At 35.4% G+C, this 21630-nt stretch overlaps 1 protein-coding gene and 1 non-coding gene across 3 annotated transcripts in view; one reads left to right on the top strand and one right to left on the bottom strand.

Moving 5' to 3' along the window:
• Window positions 1-21630, top strand: part of RFX3 (regulatory factor X3) — a 289095-nt gene that overhangs the window by 146032 nt on the left and 121433 nt on the right. The window lies entirely within an intron of this gene.
• Window positions 5904-6008, bottom strand: LOC132523998 (U6 spliceosomal RNA). The gene has a single exon (XR_009541763.1). It is a non-coding gene; the product is annotated as a U6 spliceosomal RNA (small nuclear RNA).

Raw genomic sequence — 21630 nt, 5'->3', positions numbered from 1 at the left:
CTGTGCGAGGGCTTTTCTAGTTGTGGCAGGCGGGGACCACTCTTCATCGCAGTGCACAGGCCTCTCACTATCACGGCCTCTCATTATCGTGGCCTCCCTTGTTGCGGAGCACAGGCTCCAGACGCGCAGGCTCAGTAGTTGTGGCTCACGGGCCTAGTTGCTCCGTGGCATGTGGGATCCTCCCAGACCAGAGCTCGAACCCGTGTCCCCTGCATTAGCAGGCAGATTCTCAACCACTGCGCCACCAGGGAAGCCCACCATGTCTTCTTTTGTTCACATTATAGTACAACCTAACAGGTGTACATAATAGATGCTCAATGAATGTTGAATTAATGAGTGAACTAGGTAATACTGAAGTGCCTTCTAAATTAATAGTGATTGAAAATAGTTAATAACAGGTTTAGTGTTAAACATGCACATGCACATACTCCATATTTTTAAACCCTATAATTTTTGAACAATACAAATGATCACTCTCAGATGTCTCCAAAGCAGAACTTCTACAGCATATATTTGTGCAAGATTTATTAGAGTAAGAAAAAGATATGTTAGAATATCTATTTATATTTTTTATTAAAAATGGGAAATATAGCAAAGATATAATTACTTATATATCACATGTATAAATGAGGCATACTGAAGGAAGAGGGGTTAATGGTAGCCCTCTCACTTTTGAAAAATGTTTTATTTATTTTTATTTAAATTTCCTTGAAGTATAGTTCATGTGCAATATTATGCTATTTTCAGGTGTACAACATAGTGACTTGACATTTAAGTACATTACAAAATGATCACCATAATAAATCTAGTAGCCATCTGTCACCATACAAAGTTATTATCATATTATACACTATACTCGCTAAGCTGTATGTTACATCCCCAATGCCTTATTTATTTTGTAACTGGAAGTTTGCCCCTCTTAATCTCCTTCACCTATTTCACCCATCTACCCACCCCCCTTTTGCAACCACCATTTTTTCTCTGTATCTATGAGTCCTTTTCTGTTTTGTTTGTTTGTTTGCTTTGTGTTTTATATTGATTTTATTCATTCATTCATTCATTCATTTATATATTAAGGCCGTGCAGTGCACATGTGAGATCTTAGTTCCCTGATGAGGGACCAGGGATCGAACCCATGCCCCATGTAGTGGAAGCACAAAGTTCCACTTAGCATAATACCCTATAGATAGATCCATGTTGTTGCAAATGTCAAGATTTCATTCATTTTATGGCTAATATACCATTTTATAAATATAGATAGATGATATACACATATATACATATATACACATCACATCTTCTTTATCCACTCATTTATCAATGGACACTTAGGTTGCTTCCATATCTTGGCTACTGTAAATAATGCTGCAGTTAGCATAGGAGTTTTTGTTTTCTTCATATAAATGCCCAGAAGTAGAATTGCTAGATCATATGGTAGTTCTATCTTTGATTTTTTGAGGAACCTCCATACTATTTCCCATTGTGGCTGCACCAGTTTACATTCCCACCAACAGTGCACCACCATTCCTTTTCTCTACAGCCTCACCAACGTTTGTTATTTGTTGTCTTTTTGATGATAGCCATTCTAACAGGCGTGAGGTGATATCTCATTGTGGTTTTGATTTGAATTTCCCTGGAGATTAGTGATGTTGAGCCTCCTTTCATGTTATTGGCCATCTGTATGCTTTCTTTAGAAAAATGTCTATTCAGATCCTCTGCTAATTTTTTTTATTGGATTTTTTTTTATATTGAGCTACAGCTCAATACATGAGTTCTTTTAATATTTTGGATATTAACTTTTTATGGGATATATCATTTGAAAATATCTTCTCCCATTTAGTAGGTTGCCTTTTCATTTTGTTGATGGTTTCCTTCACTGTGCAAAACCTTTTTTGTTTGATATAGTCCCATTTGTTTAATTTTGCTTTTGTTGCTCTTGCCTGAAGAGGCAGATCCAAAAAAATGTTACAAAGACTGATGTCAGAGAGTTTACTGCCTGTGTTTTCTTCTAGGAGTTTTATGGTTTCAGGTCTTACATTTAAATCTTTAATCCATTTTGAGTTTATTATTGTATATGGTGTGGGAAAATAGTCCAGTTTGATTCTTCTGCATGGTGCTGTCCAGTTTTTCCCAACACCATTTATTGAACAGGCTGTTCTTTCCCTATTGTGTATTCTTGGTTGCTCTTGTCAAGGATTAGGTGACCATATAAGCATGGATTTATTTCTGGGCTCTGTTCCATTGATCTATGTGTCTGTTTTTGTGCCAGTACCATACTATTTTGATTACTATAGATTTATAGTATAGATTTGAATCAGGGAGCATGTTACCTCCAGCTTTGTTTTCTTTCTCAAGATTGCTTTGGCTATTCGGAGTCTTTTGTGGTTCCATACAAAATTTAAGAATATTTGTTCCATTTCTATGAAAAATGCCATTGGTATTTTGATAGGGATTGCATTGAATCTATAGATTGCTTTGGGTGGTATGGACATTTTAACAGTGTTAATTCTTCCATTTCGTTAGATGGTATATCCTTCCATTTCTTTGTGTCTTCTTTAGTTTCTCTCATCAGTGTCTTATAGATTCCAGAGTATAGGTCTTTCACCATCTTGGTTAAGTTTATTTTTAGAAATTTTATTCTTTTTGATGCAACTGTAAGTGGGATTGTTTTCTTACTTTTTCTGATAGATTATTGTTGATATATAGACATGCAACAGATTTCTGTATATTAATTTTATATCCTGCAACTTTACTGAATACATCTATTAGTTCCAATAGTTTATTGGTGGAGTCTTTTGGGTTTTCTAGTTAAGTTTCTATATATAGTATCCATGAGAGGAGGCAAGCCCAGGATCTTCCTACTCTACCACCTTGTCCCCCTCTCACCGCCCCCTCACTTATTTTTTGCATTTTCTGCTTCCGATAAAGTGGATTAATAGATTATGTAGTCTAGATTTAATTAAACTAACTTCATAATATGGAAAAGCAGCTTAAAATTTTTGTAACATATAGCCTACGGATTGAAGATAGCACTAATATTGCAAGGAGAATCAAGATGACAGAATGAGCACTCCTCTAATTGTTTCACAGTCACATAGAAAATGTCTGTTTAGACAGTCACTGTCTAAATGATAAGAAGTTAGCTTCACAAGTTCTACATACTGAGAATATTTTTGACATACAGATTTATGTCCATTATCTTCAGTGGTGAACCTCTCACCTAAGTACATTTTATGACATAAGATTAAATAATGAGGTTGCATCAATTAACAGGACATTTCATTATTTGATCTTTAGCTCTTTATAATTCCTACTTTTCTATATGTTTTGTAGAGTATATACTTGTAAACATGTATGTAATTTGTAAGTAATTTTTTTAAGAGAGGAAAATGATTTAAAAAGTTTGCAAGCTACTGAACTAATATGCTGCTTAATTACCATGCTATCACTTTCTATGAAGAAGGTGCTATTTACATACAATAAAATCCATTTAAGTGTACCGTTTAATGAGTTTTGGCAAATGTGTATACTTGTATAAACACCATCACAATCAAAATATTGAACATTTTCATCACCCCAAATAATTTCTTCATGCCTCTTTGCTCTCAGTTCCTCCCCTCCCCCGTTTCCAGCTCCAGGAAAATACTGATTTGCTATCATTTAGTTTGTTTTGTCTTTTCTAGAGTTTCAAATAAATAAAATCATGCAACATATAGTCTTTTGTGTTGGGCTTCTTTTACTCAACATAGTGATTTGGAGGTTCATCCATGATTTTATGTCTCTCAGTGGTTCATTCCTTTTCATTTGTGAATAACATTCCATTTTAACGATATATCAGAGCTTATTTATCCACTCACCTATTGCTGAACATTTGGCTTGTTTTCAGTTTTGAACATTCATATGTTAAGTCTTTGTGTGAACATATGTTTTTATTTTTCTTACGTAAATACCTAGGGGTGGACTTGCTGGGTCATATGGTATGTGCTTGTTTAACCTTGTAGCAACTGCCATACTACTTTCCAAAGTGGTTATATCATTTTATATTCCTACCAGCACTGTATGAGAGTTCTATTTGCTTGACATCCTTACTGAACTTGGAATTATAAGTGGCTTTAATTTTAACCATGCTAGTGATTTATGTAGTGGTATCTCATTGTAGTTTTAGTTTGCATTTCTCTGATAACTAATGATGTTAAGCATTTTTTGTGCTTATTGGCCAGCAATATATATCTTAATAATTTAGTAACACTGATAGTTTAATTTTCTTCCATTTATACTTTTACTTAAATCAGTAATTTGTGTCTAATTAAATAGATTTTTAAAGTACACTTATATGAGTTCAAGTAATATTTTTAAATTTTATGTTAAAACCAAGGAGACTAAAAGAGAAAATTTTTAAATGATAAATTAACTTAGGTCAGGTTTATGTTTTCAGTAAGAAATAAATAAACTTATACAATAAAAAGACAGGAGGGGCTTCCCTGGTGGCGCAGTGGTTGAGAGTCTGCCTGCCGATGCAGGGGACACGGGTTCGTGCCCCGGTCCAGGAAGATCCCACGTGCCGCGGAGCGGCTGGGCCCATGAGCCATGGCCGCTGAGCCTGCACGTTCGGAGCCTGTGCTTGGCAACGGGAGAGGCCACAACAGTGAGAGGCCCGTGTACCGCAAAAAAAAAAAAAAAAAAGACAGGAGATCTTTAATTTAATTTAATTAATTTATTTTTTAACATCTTTATTGGAGTATAATTGCTTTACAATGTTGTGTTAGTTTCTGCTGTGTAACAAAGTGAATCAGCTGTACGTATACATATATCCCCATATCCCCTCCCTCTTGCATCTCCCTCCCACCCTCCCTATCCCAACCCTCTAGGTGGGAGATCAGGGAGCTGATCTCCCTGTGCTATGCAGCTGCTTCCCACTAGCTATCTGTTTTACGTTTGGCAGTGTATATATGTCAATGCCACTCTCTCACTTTGTCCCAGCTTACCCTTCCCCCTCCCCGTGTCCTCAAGTCCATTCTCTACATCTGTGTCTTTATTCCTGTCCCGCCCCTAGATTCTTCAGAACCTTTTTTTTTTTTAAGATTCCATATATATGTGTTAGCGTAAGGTATTTGTTTTTCTTTTTCTGACTTACTTCACTCTGTATGACAGACTCTAGGTCCTTCCACCGCACTACAAATAACTTAATTCTGTTTCTTTTTATGGCTGAGTAATATTCCATTGTATATATGTGCCACATCCTCTTTATCCACTTATCTGTCAATGGACACTTAGGTTGCTTTCATGTCCTTGCTATTGTAAATAGTTCTGCAGTGAACATTGTGGTACATGTCTCTTTTTGAATTATGGTTTTCTCAGGGTATATGCCCAGCAGTGGGATTGCTGGGTCATATGGTAGTTCTATTTGTAGTTTTTTAAGGAACCTCCATACTGTTCTCCATAGTGGCTGTATCAATTTACATTCCCACCAACAGTGCAAGAGGGATCCCTTTTCTCCACACCCTCTCCAGCATTTATTGTTTGTAGATTTTTTGATGATGGCCATTCTGACTGGTGTGAGGTGATACCTCATTGTAGTTTTGATTTGCATTTCTCTAATGATTGGTGATGTTGAGCATTCTTTCACGTGTTTGTTGGCAATCTGTATATCTTCTTTGGAGAAATGTCTGTTTAGGTCTTCTGCCTATTTTTGGATTGGGTTATTTGGTTTTTTTTGATGTTGAGCTGTGCGAACTGCTTATATATTTTGGAGATTAATCCTTTGTCAGTTGCTTCGTTTGCAAATATTTTCTCCCATTCTGAGGGTTGTCTTTTTGTCTTGTTTATGGTTTCCTTTGCTGTGCAAAAGCTTTTAAGTTTCATTAGGTCCCATTTGTTTATTTTTGTTTTTGTTTCCATTTCTCAAAAATATGGGACGCTTCACGAATTTGTGTGTCATCCTTGTGCAGGGGCCATGCTAATCTCCGTATCATTCCAATTTTTAGTGTATGTGCTGCCAAAGCGAGCACTTATTTAATTTTAGATATCATCTTGTCAGCTTGTATTTAAGAAACATGAGAACTTATGAGTAAATGGTGTGCTAATTCTAATGAGTACGGTGTGGTTGCAGTGTGCTATGGACACAGCTAGACAAGATCGGTAGGCTACTGCGTGGTGAGGTCTTACTCACTGGGACTCAGAATCAAGGTAGAATGGCAGTCATGTGCAGTTCATCCTGACACAGGATTGACCATGAGAGTGTAGTAACATTACTCTGTGCGAGCCCCGGAGAAACTGCCTTTCAATCTGACTGGGATTTAATGGCATTCAAAGTGGAGGTGACAGTTTTGAAGAAAGATTAATAGTAACCTTAAATTTGCAGAACTTTCTGTTTGGCCATAAGATTTCTTAACATTTAGTTAATATTTTAGTGACTTTCTGTAGAGAGCATGAATAAGTATTAGTCACTGAAGCTCATTGCTTGGATCATAGAGATTAATGGTTATAATACACATACTGCAAATATTGTGGATAATATATATGGGATAAATAACTTTTTTGTTTTAATTTTGTTCATGAACCTTGTATCATGACCATGATAAATTACATAATTGTTGTTAATGCTAATTCAAATGCTGTGGAGCTGAAAGAGATCTTAAATGTCATATAGTCCCATGGTAACCTGTATTTTTTAAAAATTTAATTCATGATAAAATAAATGTAACGTAAAATTTACCATCATAACCATTTTAAGGGTACAGTTCAATCATGTTAAGTAGATTCACATTGTTGTGCAACCAGCCTCAAGAACTCTTTTCATCTTGCAAAACTGAAACTCTATACCCATTAAACAGCAACTCCTCATTTGCCCTGGTAATCTCTATTCTACTTTCTGTCTCTATGAATTTGACGACTCTAGGCACCTTATGTAAGTGGAATCATATACTATTTGCCTTTTTGTGGTTGGCTTATTTCACTTAGTCACTTAGCATAATGTCCTCAAGGTTCATCTATGATGTAGCATGTGTCAGAATTCCTTCCTTTTTAAGGCTAATATTCCATTGTATGTATACACATTTTGTGGATCCATTCATCTGTTGAGACACTTGAGTTGCTTTCAGCTTTTGCCTGTTGTGAATAGTGCTGCTGTGAACATGAGGATACAAGTGTTTCTCTTGAGACCCTGCTTTCAGTTCCTTTTGGGTATATACCCAGGAATGAAATTGCTGGGTCATATCGTATATTCTATTTTTAACTTTTTTGAGGAACTGCCTTACTCTTTTCCACACCGGCTGTACCATTTTACATTCCCACCAACAGTACACAAAGGTTCCAGTTTCTCCACATCCTCATCAACACTTGTTATCTTCTTTTTCTTTTCAATAGTAGCCATTCTAATAAGTGGAAGGTGGTTCCTGTATTTTTAAAAGTCCATTTCCTTTCTGTTTCCTTCTCTCCTCCTAGTCTTTCTCCTCCCCCTCCCTCTGCTTCTTTCCTCTTCACCTACTCCTCCCTCTCTTTCTCTCTCCTGTCTCCTGATCTTCCCAGAACTGCTTTGAAGGAATGGGATTAAGAAACCTACAGCTTCACCTTTGCTCACTCCTTTTGTTACTCAAGTGGCGAGGAGAACAGAAAAGAGAAAACGTGGACCTATTTGACTTTTTTATTTTAAGGTTGAGGAAACTGAGGTCCAGAAAAATGAATTGACTTGGCCACAGCCACACAAAAAAATAAGACTAGAATTCCTAACTCTCTGTTTAATATTTTCTGAAACTATGTAGAGGTCAAAGAAATCTTGGGAGATCTCTATTAATTTTTTTCTGAGTTAAGACTGTGAATTAGCTTTCTCAGGTTTATCTATTCTGTAGTGTAATATTTTCTAAAGTGTGGAATGTATATTCCATTGGGATGTGAAGTGATTTTAAATGGTCCAAGATGACAAGATGGACTTCAGGTGGTTATGGGAAAGAGATTTAAGAAAACATTGAATCACAGAGTGAGGAAATTATTCCTTCTTCCATTCTGTGTCACTCGAAGTAATAAACATGGTCAGTTTGGTGCAACATATCTGTAATACCTCACAAATATTTGTTAATCTTCCCCCACTCCCGTGTACACACTTAAAAAAAAAAGCACGATTCAGACTCAGAGATAATAGGCAGCAATAGCTGGCTAGTATTAAATAACTGTTTTGATATCATTTATTTTTAGTGTATTGTAATAATGAAAGTTGGAAGGTATTAGTTTTCTAGTTCTTGTGTTATAAAAGTTTTTCAAGAAATTTTATAATTGGGGAATTTAAAGAAACTGTTAAGTATATGAAAAGACAGGTGGTACAATGAAATGGCATGTGTGTTGTCTTAGTGTAGGTAGTTAAAAAGCAAACTTGGATATGAAGGTTTCAGTGCAAGTAGTTTATTTGGGGGATGATCCCAGGAAATGCCAATAGGTTATTGGGAAAGTGAGACAGGGAAGGGATTTTATCTAACAGAAATTATATTACTATACAAGTTACAACTGTAGCTAATCGGAGATGGATCACATTGGGGCAGTCTGGAAGCCAGTGTTATGCCACATCTCAGAGTTATTTCACCTGAGGGCAAAGGAAGCCTAGGGTATTTATATAGACTCCTGTCAGTCATTGGCCACTCACAGGTGGGGGTTAATTTCCTGACATTTCTGGCTGAAATGCAGGTGGGCAAAGAGGGTGCTAAGGGTCTGATAAATCTCTCAGATGCTGTAGTGTAAAGCTAGACCAGTGTATGTTGAAGTGGTAAGGGTGAGTGTGTATGGCCGTGGGGTACACAACATTTGCTACCTAATGCTACATATGTGTTAGAGGAATGACTACCTTTGGTAATTTCTATTGTGGCCAAACATTTTCAGAGAAAATGGATTTTATAGCCATCTTTGTAATTAAGCTCTAAAGTCTTGAAACTGAAAAGGAAACTTTTCTTGGTATTAAACATAGCCCTTCTTAAAGTTGCTACTTAACATTTACCTTCTTAGATCCTTTTCTCAATGGGCAGAGTACTGAAGGTCTATGTGTATAGTATTTATCTAGTTGAATAAAGACTGTTATTAATTCCACCCCAGTAGTCTGTTCCCTACTAACCCACATTATTTTAGGCTTTCTTTGTTAAGTCATTTCCCAGTCATTTAGTAATTTATATTACTTGTTCCTGGACTTTCTCCAGCTTCTCTTCATCTTACTTAAGTTGATGAGGCTATTTTCCATAACTGCTTTTTCAAGATAATACATTTATCGAAGTCTTATATAATTTACATTTCTGGCCACATGTAAAACTTCATAGTTTATTAATAATTCATCATCATTTGAATGGTAATTTAAATTTTAGTTATACAGATTACTGAAATTATCCCCAAAGCCATAGCATATCTATATCAATTATTTGATAGTTATTATAATGTATTTTGGAGCCGTGTAAGTAGAAACACTGATTTAATCCTCAGTACTTTGTGCTAATATAAAGTTAAAATTAAACAATAGGAATTAACTGTGCTGCAAAAGAAATTGAATTGATTACATTATTTTGTAAGTATCTAAATTCATTTGCTTTATCTTCTTAACTCCATTGGCAGAAGAAAAAAAGTACTGTACTGCTGGTATTATAAATAGAAACGTCTGAAAAATGAAAGCCACGGTAGATTGTAAGTAGGCAACTCTGATGTTTAGAGAACTCACCCTTGATAGCAACTAACAGTGTCCCACTTCAGTGATATATATACAATAGCAAATAAATTGAATGACTTTACTTCTGATCAGTTTTTCCCTTAAGCAGAGTGAAATAATTCAGTAGTTATTTTGCTTCATTTAAAAATGGATTGGGCTTTCCTGGTGGCGCAGTGGTTGAGAGTCTGCCTGCCGATGCAGGGGACACGGGTTCATCCCCCGGTCCGGGAAGATCCCACATGCCGCGGAGCGGCTGGGCCGGTGAGCCATGGCCGCTGAGCCTGCGTGTCCGGAGCCTGTGCTCCGCAACGGGAGAGGCCACAACAGTGAGAGGCCCGTGTACCGCAAAAAAATAAAAATAAAAAAAATAAAATAAAGAAGGATTTATTTTATGTTAATACACAGTAATTTGAAGAATCTTTGTTTAATTATGTTCTTGGTCATCATTCCCACAGATGTTTTATGATACTGTTGTGGCCACATATCATTATGAAAACTTAATAAATTACTGCTTCATTTTTATGGGGGAAACACCTACTCCTCCCCCTAAATTACACACACACACACACACACACACACACACACACACACACACACACACACACAGAGGCATCTATTCTCAGTTTGGAATTAATTACATTCTGTAATTGTGTTTTCATTATAGTCAAGAAGTATTTTACATACATTTATTTTTTTGCCATTTAGTTTTTGGTGAGCTGCAATTTATTTACAGTGCAATACATGAATCTTAGGTGACACTATTCAGTGTGCTGTGAGAAGTGATTTTATCCCTATACCCATACTTTGTTCAGGATATGGGATATTTTTGTCATGCCAGAAACTTTTCTGTGCCTCTTCCCAGCCCATCTCTGCCCTCCTCTCCCCTCATATTAATCCAATTGTGTCTTAGGCACTTCTCATTTACAGAGTATATATTATTAAGTTTTGTTTCATTTTTAAAAAGCCATGTACCTCACAGAAGAATTTGAAGTTAAAGAGTTAACAATTTATTGAATACTGTTTTGAACTACTGATTAGGTAAGGACTGAATATTGATGTTACGATTCTATAAAGCTCCAAGATAGATCACATGCTAGTCCCCAAAACAAGCCTCAGTAAATTTAAGAAAATTGAAATTATATCAAGCATCTTTTCTGACCACAATGCTGTGGGACTAGAAATCAACTACAAGAGAAAAACTGCAAAAAACACAAACAGGTGGAGGCTAAACAGTTTGTTTAGCCTGAATAACCAATGGATCACTGAAAAAATCAAAGGGGAAATTAAAAAATACCTGGAAACAATGAAAATGAAAACACAATGATCCAAAACCTATGGGATGCGCCAAAGCAGTACTAAGAGCAGTACTATCGTTTATAGCGATACAAGCTTACCTCAAGAAACAAGGAAAATCTCAAGTAAATAACCTAACCTTACACCTAAAGAAGCTAGAAAAATAAGAACAAACAAAACCAAAAGTTAGTAGAAAGGAAAGAAACCATGATCAGAGCAAAATTAAATGAAACAGAGACTAAAAATCAATAGGAAAGATCAATGAAACTAAGACCTGTTTCTTTAAAAAGTTACACAAAATTGATGAACCTTTAGCTAGACTTATTAAGAAAAAAAGAGAATTATTTAACATAGTTTGGGAAGTTTTAGCCACAGCAGTCAGAAAAGAAAAAGAAATAAAAGGAATCCAAATTGGAAAAGAAGAAGTAAAGCTGTCACTGTTTGCAAATGACATGATACTATACATAGAGAATCCTAAAGATGCTACCAGAAAACTACTAGAGCTAAACCATGAATTTGGTAAAGTAGCAGGATACAAAATTAATGCACAGAAATCTCTTGCATAACTATATACTAATGATGAAAAATCTGAAAGAGAAATTAAGGAAACACTCCCATTTACCATTGCAACAAAAAGAATAAAATACCTAGGTATAAACCTACCTAAGGAGACAAAAGACCTGTATGCAGAAAACTATAAGACACTGATGAAAGAAATGAAAGATGATACAAACAGATGGAAAGATATACCATGTTCTTGGATTGGAGAATCAACATTGTGAAAATGACTATACTACCCAAAGCAATCTACAGATTCAATGCAATCCCTATCAAACTACCAAAGGCATTTTTCACAGAACTAGAACAAAAAATTTCACAATTTGTATGGAAACATAAAAGACCCCGAATAGCCAAAGCAATCTTGAGAAAGAAAAACGGAGCTGGAGGAATCAGGCTTCCTGACTTCAGACTATACTACAAAGAAGCTACAGCAACCAAGACAGTATGGTACTGGCACAAAAACAGAAATATAGATCAATGGAACAGGATAGAAAGCCCAGAGACAAACCCACACACATATGGTTACCTTATCTTTGATAAAGGAGGCAAGAGTGTACAGTGGAGAAAAGACAGCCTCTTCAGTAAGTGGTGCTGGGAAAACTGGACAGCTACATGTTAAAGAATGAAATTAGAACACTCCCTAATACCATACACAAAAATAAACTCAAAATGGATTAAAGACCTAAATGTAAGGCCAGACACTATCAAACTCTTAGAGGAAAACATAGGCGGAACACTCTATGACATAAATCACAGCAAGATCCTTTTTGACCCACCTCCTAGAGAAATGGAAATAAAAACAAAAATAAACAAATGGGACCTAATGAAACGTAAAAAGTTTTGCACAGCAAAGGAAACCACAAACAAGATGGAAAGACAACCCTCAGAATGGGAAAAAATATTTGCAAATGAAGCAACTGACAAAGGATTAATCTCCAAAATATACAAGTAGCTCATATAGCTCAATATCAAAAAAAACAAACAACCCAATCCAAAAATGGGCAGAAGACCTAAATAGACATTTCTCCAAAGAAGATATACAGATTGCTAACAAACACATGAAAGAATGCTCAACATCACTCATCATTAGAGAAATGCAAATCAAAACTACAATGAGGTATCACCTCACACCAATCAGAATGGCCATCTTCAAAAAATCTACAAACAACAAATGTTGGAGAGCGTGTGGAGAAAAGGGATCCCTCTTGCACTGTTGGTGGGAATGTAAATTGATACAGCCACTGTGGAGAACAGTATGGAGGTTCCTCAAAAAACTAAAAATAGAACTACCATACGACCCAGCAATCCCACTGCTTGGTATATACCCTGAGAAAACCATAATTCAGAAAGAGTCATGTACCACAATGTTCATTGCAGAACTATTTACAATAGCCAGGACATGGAAGCAACCTAAGTGTCCATTGACAGATGAATGGATAAAGAAGATGTGGCACATATATACAATGGAATATTCCTCAGCCATAAAAAGAAATGAAATTGAGTTATTTTTAGTGAGGTGGATGGATCTAGAGTCTGTCATACAAAGTGAAGTAAGTCAGAAAGAGAAAAACAAATACCATATGCTAACACATATATATGGAATCTTTAAAAAAAAGTGGTTCTGAAGAACCTAGGGGCAGGACAGGAATAAAGACACAGATGTAGAGAATGGACTTGAGGACACGGGGAGGAGAAAGGGTGAGCTGGGCTGAAGTGAGAGAGTGGCATGGACATATATACACTACCAGTGTAAAATAGATAGCTTGTGGGAAGCAGCTGCATAGCACAGGGAGATAAGCTGGGTGCTTTGTGACCACCTGGAGGGGTGGGATAGGGAGAGTGGGAAGGAGACGCGAGAGGAGGTATGGGGATATATGAATATGTATAGCTGATTCACTTTGTTATAAAGCAGAAACTAACACACCATTGTAAAGCAATTATACTCCAATAAAAATTTTTAAAAAAAGAAAAAAGAGCCCAAGTCAATAAAATCGGAAGTGAAAAAGGACAAGTTACACCTGATACCACATAAATACGAAGGATCATAGAGACTACCACTAATATATGCCTATAAATTGGGCAACCTAGAAGAAATGGACAGATTTCTAGAAACATACAACCTTCCAAGACTGAACCAGGAAGAAAGAGAAAATATGAACAGACCAATTACCAGTAATGGAAAAATATGTGTAGTGTAATTTTTAAGAGTAATTTTTAATATTTGTACTTTTTGACTTTATAAATATTTTACAATTTGGATTAATATGGAATTGAGCCCTATATATATTTTACATGTACTCATTTGATAACTTTCTGGAGATCATTTAAAATGTTTTTGACTATTTCAAGTGCCCAAACTGGCCATGTTTAAAAATTAAAAAAAATTATTTTTAATTAAAAAAAAAATTTGTCTGTAAACCTAATTGGTCATTGATTCAGCTCCAAATTAGTCATCAACCATTTTTTTGACCTATATCTTTAGTCATTTGTCTTTGGCTTCAAAACATTTTTACTTTTGCTAATGTAAAAGTATTCTTCACCTAAATAGTTATCTAATGTAATATGTTGTCAGTGCTTACAAGGCCCCATCTTTTTACTTCTTTGGAAGCAGCCTTTCATGGTAGAATGTTTCTTCCTACCATTCCAATGAATTTTATTCTTTAAAATAGCATATGGGTGGAGCTATTAAATGAGTAAGTCATGAAGTAAAGAAAAATAAAATGCATTTATTTAGGAATAATATGAGAACTGAGCTTTCTTACTCCCTTCGCTATCACCTTCTTCTTTTTGCTGTTTTTCTCCCCTAATGTGCCATTTGCCTGTGTGGTTTTTTGGGGTTTTTTTCTTGTTCATTGGCAACTCAGAGCTATTTGTTGAATTTCAGTTTGTGCTCGCCTCCTTGCCTTCATCAAATCCTTATTGAGGGTTTACTATGTTCCAGGCATTGTGATAGAGGATAAAGAAGAAACAGGTATTGTTCCTGCCTTCGTGGGGCTTACGTACAAAACACAATTCTCTCTCTCTTCTCTACATCAGAACTAGCCTTGTTTTTGCGGGGAAGTTACTTGCACTAAGATGTAAATGGATGGCAAAATATGAAATTTAAATTATCAACTACGGTGCTTAGGAATGGGCAAAGCATTAGCTCAAAGGGATCATTCTCCCTTTGCATGAGGTTCCATGCAAATCATCAGGTTCCATGATTTGCATGAGGTTCCATGCAAATCATCAGGCAAATGGTAAGTAGAGTTTAGATGTGCTTTCCCAACAACTGTTAAATTGACTGCAATATGTGCTACCAACATGCAGGGACAACTTGGTGGTTAGATCAATAATACCTTTTGTTTACTGAGTGAAAAACCATGGAGACATCAAAGAAAATCAATTAAGGAAATAAGATCCCTGTGCATCGTCCTGATAAGACCATCTGTTAAAATTTCAAGGATAATGGTTCCTTAGTCTATCACTACACTTCTGTTATTTGTATTTCATAGAAATTGGCATTTTGAGGAGAGCAGTATTGGAGAAGTCAATAACTTTAAAAATCATTTTTGACAAAGAAACAACTTTAAAATTTATTTCAGATAATGCATGAGTTTTCTTTTTAATTAACTCTCATAACATTGTTTTAATAGTTCTAACAAGTAGCTAACCATTATTCCATGTTATAGTATTTTCTTTAAATTCTTTCTACTCTATTTTTACTTCCCTCTAATTTGTTTTCAGATTCTACAACTTAATATGTTTCTCTCAATTCCATCAAAATTAAAATTGTGATCTTTCATATTCACTAAACTTTCTTTTTTTATTTATTCCTTTGTTTTAAAAATTTTACCCAAGAACTATATGCAACACATTTTGTTAAAAAGGATTGAAATAGTATAGAAGGATGCAGACAGAATAAGTGAAGCTTATTTTATTGTCAGTCTTGTCATTGAGTACCATTATAATTTTCTTTCGACATATCTTCTGAAAAATTATATAATTCAGCCATATACCAGTTCAAAATTCTCTAAGCATAGCACAGGGATATCAGCTCAGTGCTCTGTGATGACCTACAAGGGTCGGATAGAGAAGGTGGGAGGAAGACTCAAGAGAGAGGGGATATGTGGACATGTGTATGCATATGGCTGATTCACTTTGGTGTACAACAGAAACTAACACAGTATTGTGAAGCAATTATACTCCAGTAAATACCTATTAAAAAAATTCTCTAAGCTGATTTCAGAGTATGCATAATTCAGTATTTCTGAAGAGTATGAAGAGTTTTAGAAATTTAACATACTATATAATAAAGTGCATTTTCACTTAAAGGCAAAGGTAAATAGTGCAGTAATTTATACCAGTGGATTGTCAGTGTTGATTAATTACTATTTTACTAAAATATTGTATTCGCCTTTAAACATTGTAGTCACTATAGATAATTACTGAAAGAAACTTGGTTATTGTATATATCCTGGCCTCTTGTGAAATAGATTTTGGATTCTAGGGTTTGATAACAGTATTCTCCTAATTTTCATTAGGTGATTTACCCAATGACTTTTGAGGTTCTTTTTTGTCCTTTGATATTTTTGTTTTTGATTTACTGTGTACCTTAAATATTCAAACTTTTACAGGAAGAATTAGCCTTTTATTTCCCCAAAGTCTTAAAATTTAGCAGGAAATTAAAGATTTTGGTTGGCATGTATGTCTTAATTAGGGACTATTAATGCGAATACAGGTGAGGAAGGGGGAAGTGGTTCTGAGTGTATTTTCTTTTCCCTCGGAATCCTGAAAACCCATGGAGGGGGAAAGTGGTAATAACAATTGCTTTGGAGTCTATCTGGATTAGTTTCCTATTGCTGTGTAACAAATTACAACAAATTTAGTGGCTTAAAACAACACCCATTTATTATCTCGTAATTTCTATAAATCGTAAGTCTGAGGGGACTCAACTGGGTTCTCTGTTCTAGGTCTGAGATGACTGAAATTAAGGTGTCTGTCACACTGGGCTTTTGTGTAGTGGTCCTAGGGAAGAATTCACTTTCAAGCTCTTTCAGGTTGTTGGGGAGAATTCATTTCTTTCCTTTCAGTTATAGAGGACTGAGGTCTCTGTTTTCTTGCTGGCTGTCAGCTGGGGTGTGCTCTCTGTTCCTAGAGACTGCCCACATCCCTTCTCACGTGGCCTCTCCTTCTGCAAACGTGCATGTTGAAGCGTTCTCTGCTTTAACTCTCTGACCTCCTCTTCTGCCACCAGCCAGAGAAGCACTCTAATTTGAAAGGCTTATGAGGCTGGGTCAGTCCCAATTTTAAGCTAATCGTGCCATGTAGCACAATCACGGAAGAGATTTCTCATCACTTTCATAGGTTACAGGGATGCAGGTTTGGAATCTGAGAGATTTTTAGAATTCTGCCTACGATATCACTTCAAAAAATAGCATCAGTTTTCATAATAGGTCACTCATAACCAGTGAGCTGGGGGAAGCATATAACTCACATATGAAAGGCCATTAAGGAGGCCTAAACGTTAAAATGAGATTTTTGCTGCAAAGGATATATGGTGAGATTACTATGTTTGGGCAGTCTGGATGGGCAGACTCTGTCTTATACAGAATTCATTTCTCTCCCAAACAAATGCATAATTTCAATATAATCCAATCAAAACATCAAACAGGGTTTTCTTAAAAGTTGAAAAGCTAATTCTAAAGTTCATGGAAGAGATTATAGAAAAGAAGAGCTGTGAAGGACTTGTTCTACCAATCTTATAAAATACTACAAAGCTATAGTAATAAAAACTGAGTGGTAACAGACCAGGAGTAAATAAACAGATCCATGTATAAATGAGAACTTAGTTCATGATAAATATACCCTTTCAAATTAAAAAAAAGATAATGCAGTAAATGGTGTTTATCTTAATACCCCAAATAGATTGTAGAACTAATCAGTTTTAAAACTGCAAAACCAATAGAAACAAAATCAGGAGACTATTTTTTCATAATCTTAAAAAGGGGAAGATCGTCTTACGTAGAATATAAAACATCACAAGGCTTATAGGAAAGGCGTTGATATATTTGGCCAAGTAATAGTTAATAAACACCATGGAAAGAGTTAAAGGAAAAATATATATTAAATAAATCGGAGTAAAAATTTCATCATGTTTAACAAGATCCTGTAAATCATTAAGGGAAGACAAGCAATGCAATAGATAAATGGACATAAGATATGAATAGACTATTCACACAACATGGGAAACCAATGGCCAGTAAACATATGGAGAGGATCAACTCTATAGAATGTTTGATTAAAAACTAGATCTATTCCTTCTTTATAGCACTTTTTTTATAATAGAAAAAAAGTAGCCTGAATATTCATAAATAGTGGAATGGTTAAGTAAGTTTTATCTATACTATAGCATACTATGAAACCAATAAAAATAGTTGTACATGCATGTACACACAGACACAAATACATACACACTTGAAAAGAGCTCCAAGATGTATTGTTAAGAACAGTAAGTAGCAGGAAAACACGTTATCTGTCACCTGGTTCATATATGTACTATTGAACAAAAAGGTATTTTATCAGATACATAAAATGTTCAGCTGTGTATTTTCCCTTATAGTTAGGTTGGGCCCTGTGGCATATTCTGGATAGTAGTTGGTGAGTGTATTATTTGTGAGTCAAGGCATTTAGGAGCTATGATGCCACCTCTACAATCTTTAGCTCCTCTAAGGCTACATCAGGATGACACAACTACAAAGTGGTAGAGCCTTGTTAATCAGAGTCTCTAAAGTGACCGTGTGGATCAGGACCTCCTGTGTACCCTCCGTTAGATGAGTAACTTAGGAGTTAAAGCACTGAGATTTGGGGGCTGTTTGTTGTTGCAGTTGGTGCTACCTCTTCTGCTCCTGGCTAGCACAGAGACAAAAATGCACATGAAGGTGAATTTATTGGTAAGACGTTGGAGGACTGCGTGCTGTCCTATGGTTGGTTAATCAGGTTGGTTAGTCATTATGTCCAGGAACAGGAATAGCCAGAAGTGAGTGTGAGCATAAAGCAGGAGGCAATCACATTTTACTCTGATTTTCTTTTTGTTTGAATCATATGCAACTGTATTTATGTATAAATTTTATTATGAAAATATTAGGATAAGTAAAATAAAATATTGCTAAAAAGTAGGTGATATGCCAAGTTTGCTTCAAAATTAACTTGACCCTTGCTATGGTAGTATTACGGCTACTACTCATTTTGTTTAGGAGTTTAGGTAACTAATAAGTTGATACAATGAAGTAACTAATGGTTTCAATTCATGTATGAAATAAGTTTGCTAAAGTGGAAAGTCTTTTGGTGAGACTCTCATTATTAAAGAGTATGATTTATAGCATATGATATGTAGTATAGTATTTTTAATTTTCAGTCCTTTGCAGACTGCTTAATGATTTTGCTTTTTCCGAAGTCCACTATATAGTTATTTTTTACTTAGCCAGTTTTCTGTAAAATTACTTACATGAATTCATTTAATAAGGAGTACCTTATATTTCTACCAGAAATGAAAAACTAGTATCCCTTGAAATAAATGGAAGATAAACATAAAATTAAATACAGTAAAAATGAAATAATATTACGTGATTTGGCTAACTGCTTTTGCTTGACAACACCCAACACTGGGGCCTACTTTCCTTTAAAAAGTGAGATTGTTAGCTTCAGAGGTGGTAAAGATTGAGACCTTCTCCTTGACCTATCAGAATGCTTTAAAAATAATTGAAAATGGAACAAATTCTTAGGATATGGTTCATAGTTATTTACTCTCTTGCCTGTGTATCACCAATGTCATTAATCCCACATTTGGGGAAACACTGGTATTATAGGAAGAATTCTAGGATTGGATTCAGAATACCTAGCATCATCGCTACCTGTCACTTACCATGTCTTTGGGTTGTCACTATGTCTTTGTACTTATGTCACTGTTTATAAAATGGGGGCAAAAATGCCTACCATCTTTAATTCATCTCAGAATTTTTGTGAGGAACAAATGAAATAATATTGTATATCACTATTAATAATAGTTTTAGTAGTAGTTTAACAATAGTATGTAACTAAGGAATTCTGTTATTTTAAGTTACAGTGCTTTGACTACCAACACATAAGTTTAATAATTCATTCTCTTAGTTCCGTGTACTCCACCCCAAGGGAGTCAGCATCTCTCTTGCAAATACGCTTCATTACCATAGACACTGGGAGCACGTATGAATCTGCATCTATGCCTTCTCACCAGGGAAGACATTTAAAGTGCATACTCTGATGGTCAGTCTAGAGTTGCAAAATGTATTTTATGCATAGCTAGATCTTCTGATGTGCTGCTTACATTTATTGATATTCTAAGTTTCTATAGTTTGATTTATTACTAGAGAGACTAGAGAAGCCTCCTATTCTAAATACTTGTCCTAATACCGCAGCAAGATTGGAATACTGAGCTCATTTGCTCTTTCTGGTAACCGGAGTGTTGTTTAGTAAATTTCTTCCCCCAGAAATTATTACTTAGTTTAGTAGAATCTTAGTATTGGTCTGTCCTGCTGGACCCCAAGGGGAATAATGTTTAAGACAGTGTTATAATCATGACAAAAAATGTTCCTCACTTGTATGAAGTAGTTGTAACTTTGTTCTTTTTGACTCACAAAAATGGCTTTATATATATTTTATGTAATATCTATCAAATTTGTCATTGAGAAATCCTTATAAACTAAATCTATTCTGAGTCACATCCCTGCTACCAAAAACACTTCCCCTCTTGCCTTTGGAAACTTGCTTCACCTTTTCCAGTTAGCTCCTGCTCTTTGATGTTAATCAGGTATTTTTTGGGAGATAGATGGTAGGCAGGTAGGGATGATTTATTGAACTCATTCACTCCCAATTGATTCCCTCATTTACATATGGTCAGAAGTGCAAGAAAATGAGCCAGGACCTTAATCACTACATTATTAGCCTTCATATGACTCTACCTGAAGTCCAAGTGTAGCAGTAATGTTTACACTTTCATAATAACTTCTAGTTGCCTATAGCAATCACATAGTTTTAGTAAATAATTCCTATACATTTCATGTTTACCTCTGGCCCTGTTGAAGAAGCAGAGTTTGTGATGTTTGTTGGATTTGAATGTGCTAGAAGCATCATTTATTTACATAAAGTCTACTATGAGAAAAGTATATCCAAAAATCTGAGTGTTTCTGAAAAAAAAAAAGGGAGAGCTACATAGTTTATAAGTGAGAGAGTTTACTAACACAGGGACAGTGAGTGAATTTACAATGTAAATGAACAAATTCCTCTTTTACATAAAATGAACTCTGTCATTTCAATGAACAATATCCTGTTTTCCAACAGTTCACATTCATCACATTCTTTGAAGTCGAGGGCTACCAGTCTTAGAAGATTAAACAGGAATTTTGTAGTTATCACTGCATATCCCAGGAAAAACTTTGTAAATTAACATTAAAGATCTAGGGAAACGTCTTGTTCTTTCTCAGCAAACACAAGGAGAGACTTTAAGTAACATTTTTTCTAACCTGTCCTGTCACTTAACCATGCTCTTTGTTCCCTGTGATCTTGTGATCATAATGTATAAACATCCGGTACCTGCAAATAACTTTCAGCATTCAAAATATTTGTAGGATTCTTTGCTGGCAAGATTTGTTAAAAAGTATTGTAATGTATAATTTACTTTACTTTTAACCAAGACTACAAAAATGGCTTTAGGTGTTTTTTTTTTTTTTTTAAATACTTTCTTGCTTTAATCATCCAGAATATACTAGGAATAGGCTTGCTTTTTTTTTTTTTAACGTCTTTAACATCTTTATTTACAGTGGTGTGTTAGTTTCTGCTTTATAACAAAGTGAATCAGTTATACGTATACATATGTTCCCATATCTCTTGCGTCTCCCTCCCTCCCACCCTCCCTATCCCACCCCTCTAGGTGGTCACAAAGCGCCGAGCTGATCTCCCTGTGCTATGCGGCTGCTTCCCACTAGCTACCTACCTTACGTTTGGTAGTGTATTTATGTCCATGCCTCTCTCTCGCTTTGGGCTTTAGGTTTTTGATTTCTGTTCCCATAACCGTGCCTGTAAAGGAA

This window comes from Lagenorhynchus albirostris, chromosome 7 (genome assembly GCF_949774975.1).
Source record: "Lagenorhynchus albirostris chromosome 7, mLagAlb1.1, whole genome shotgun sequence".
In the NCBI taxonomy this organism is placed as follows: Eukaryota; Metazoa; Chordata; class Mammalia; order Artiodactyla; family Delphinidae; genus Lagenorhynchus; species Lagenorhynchus albirostris.
This window is presented reverse-complemented; position numbering and strand designations above follow the sequence as displayed.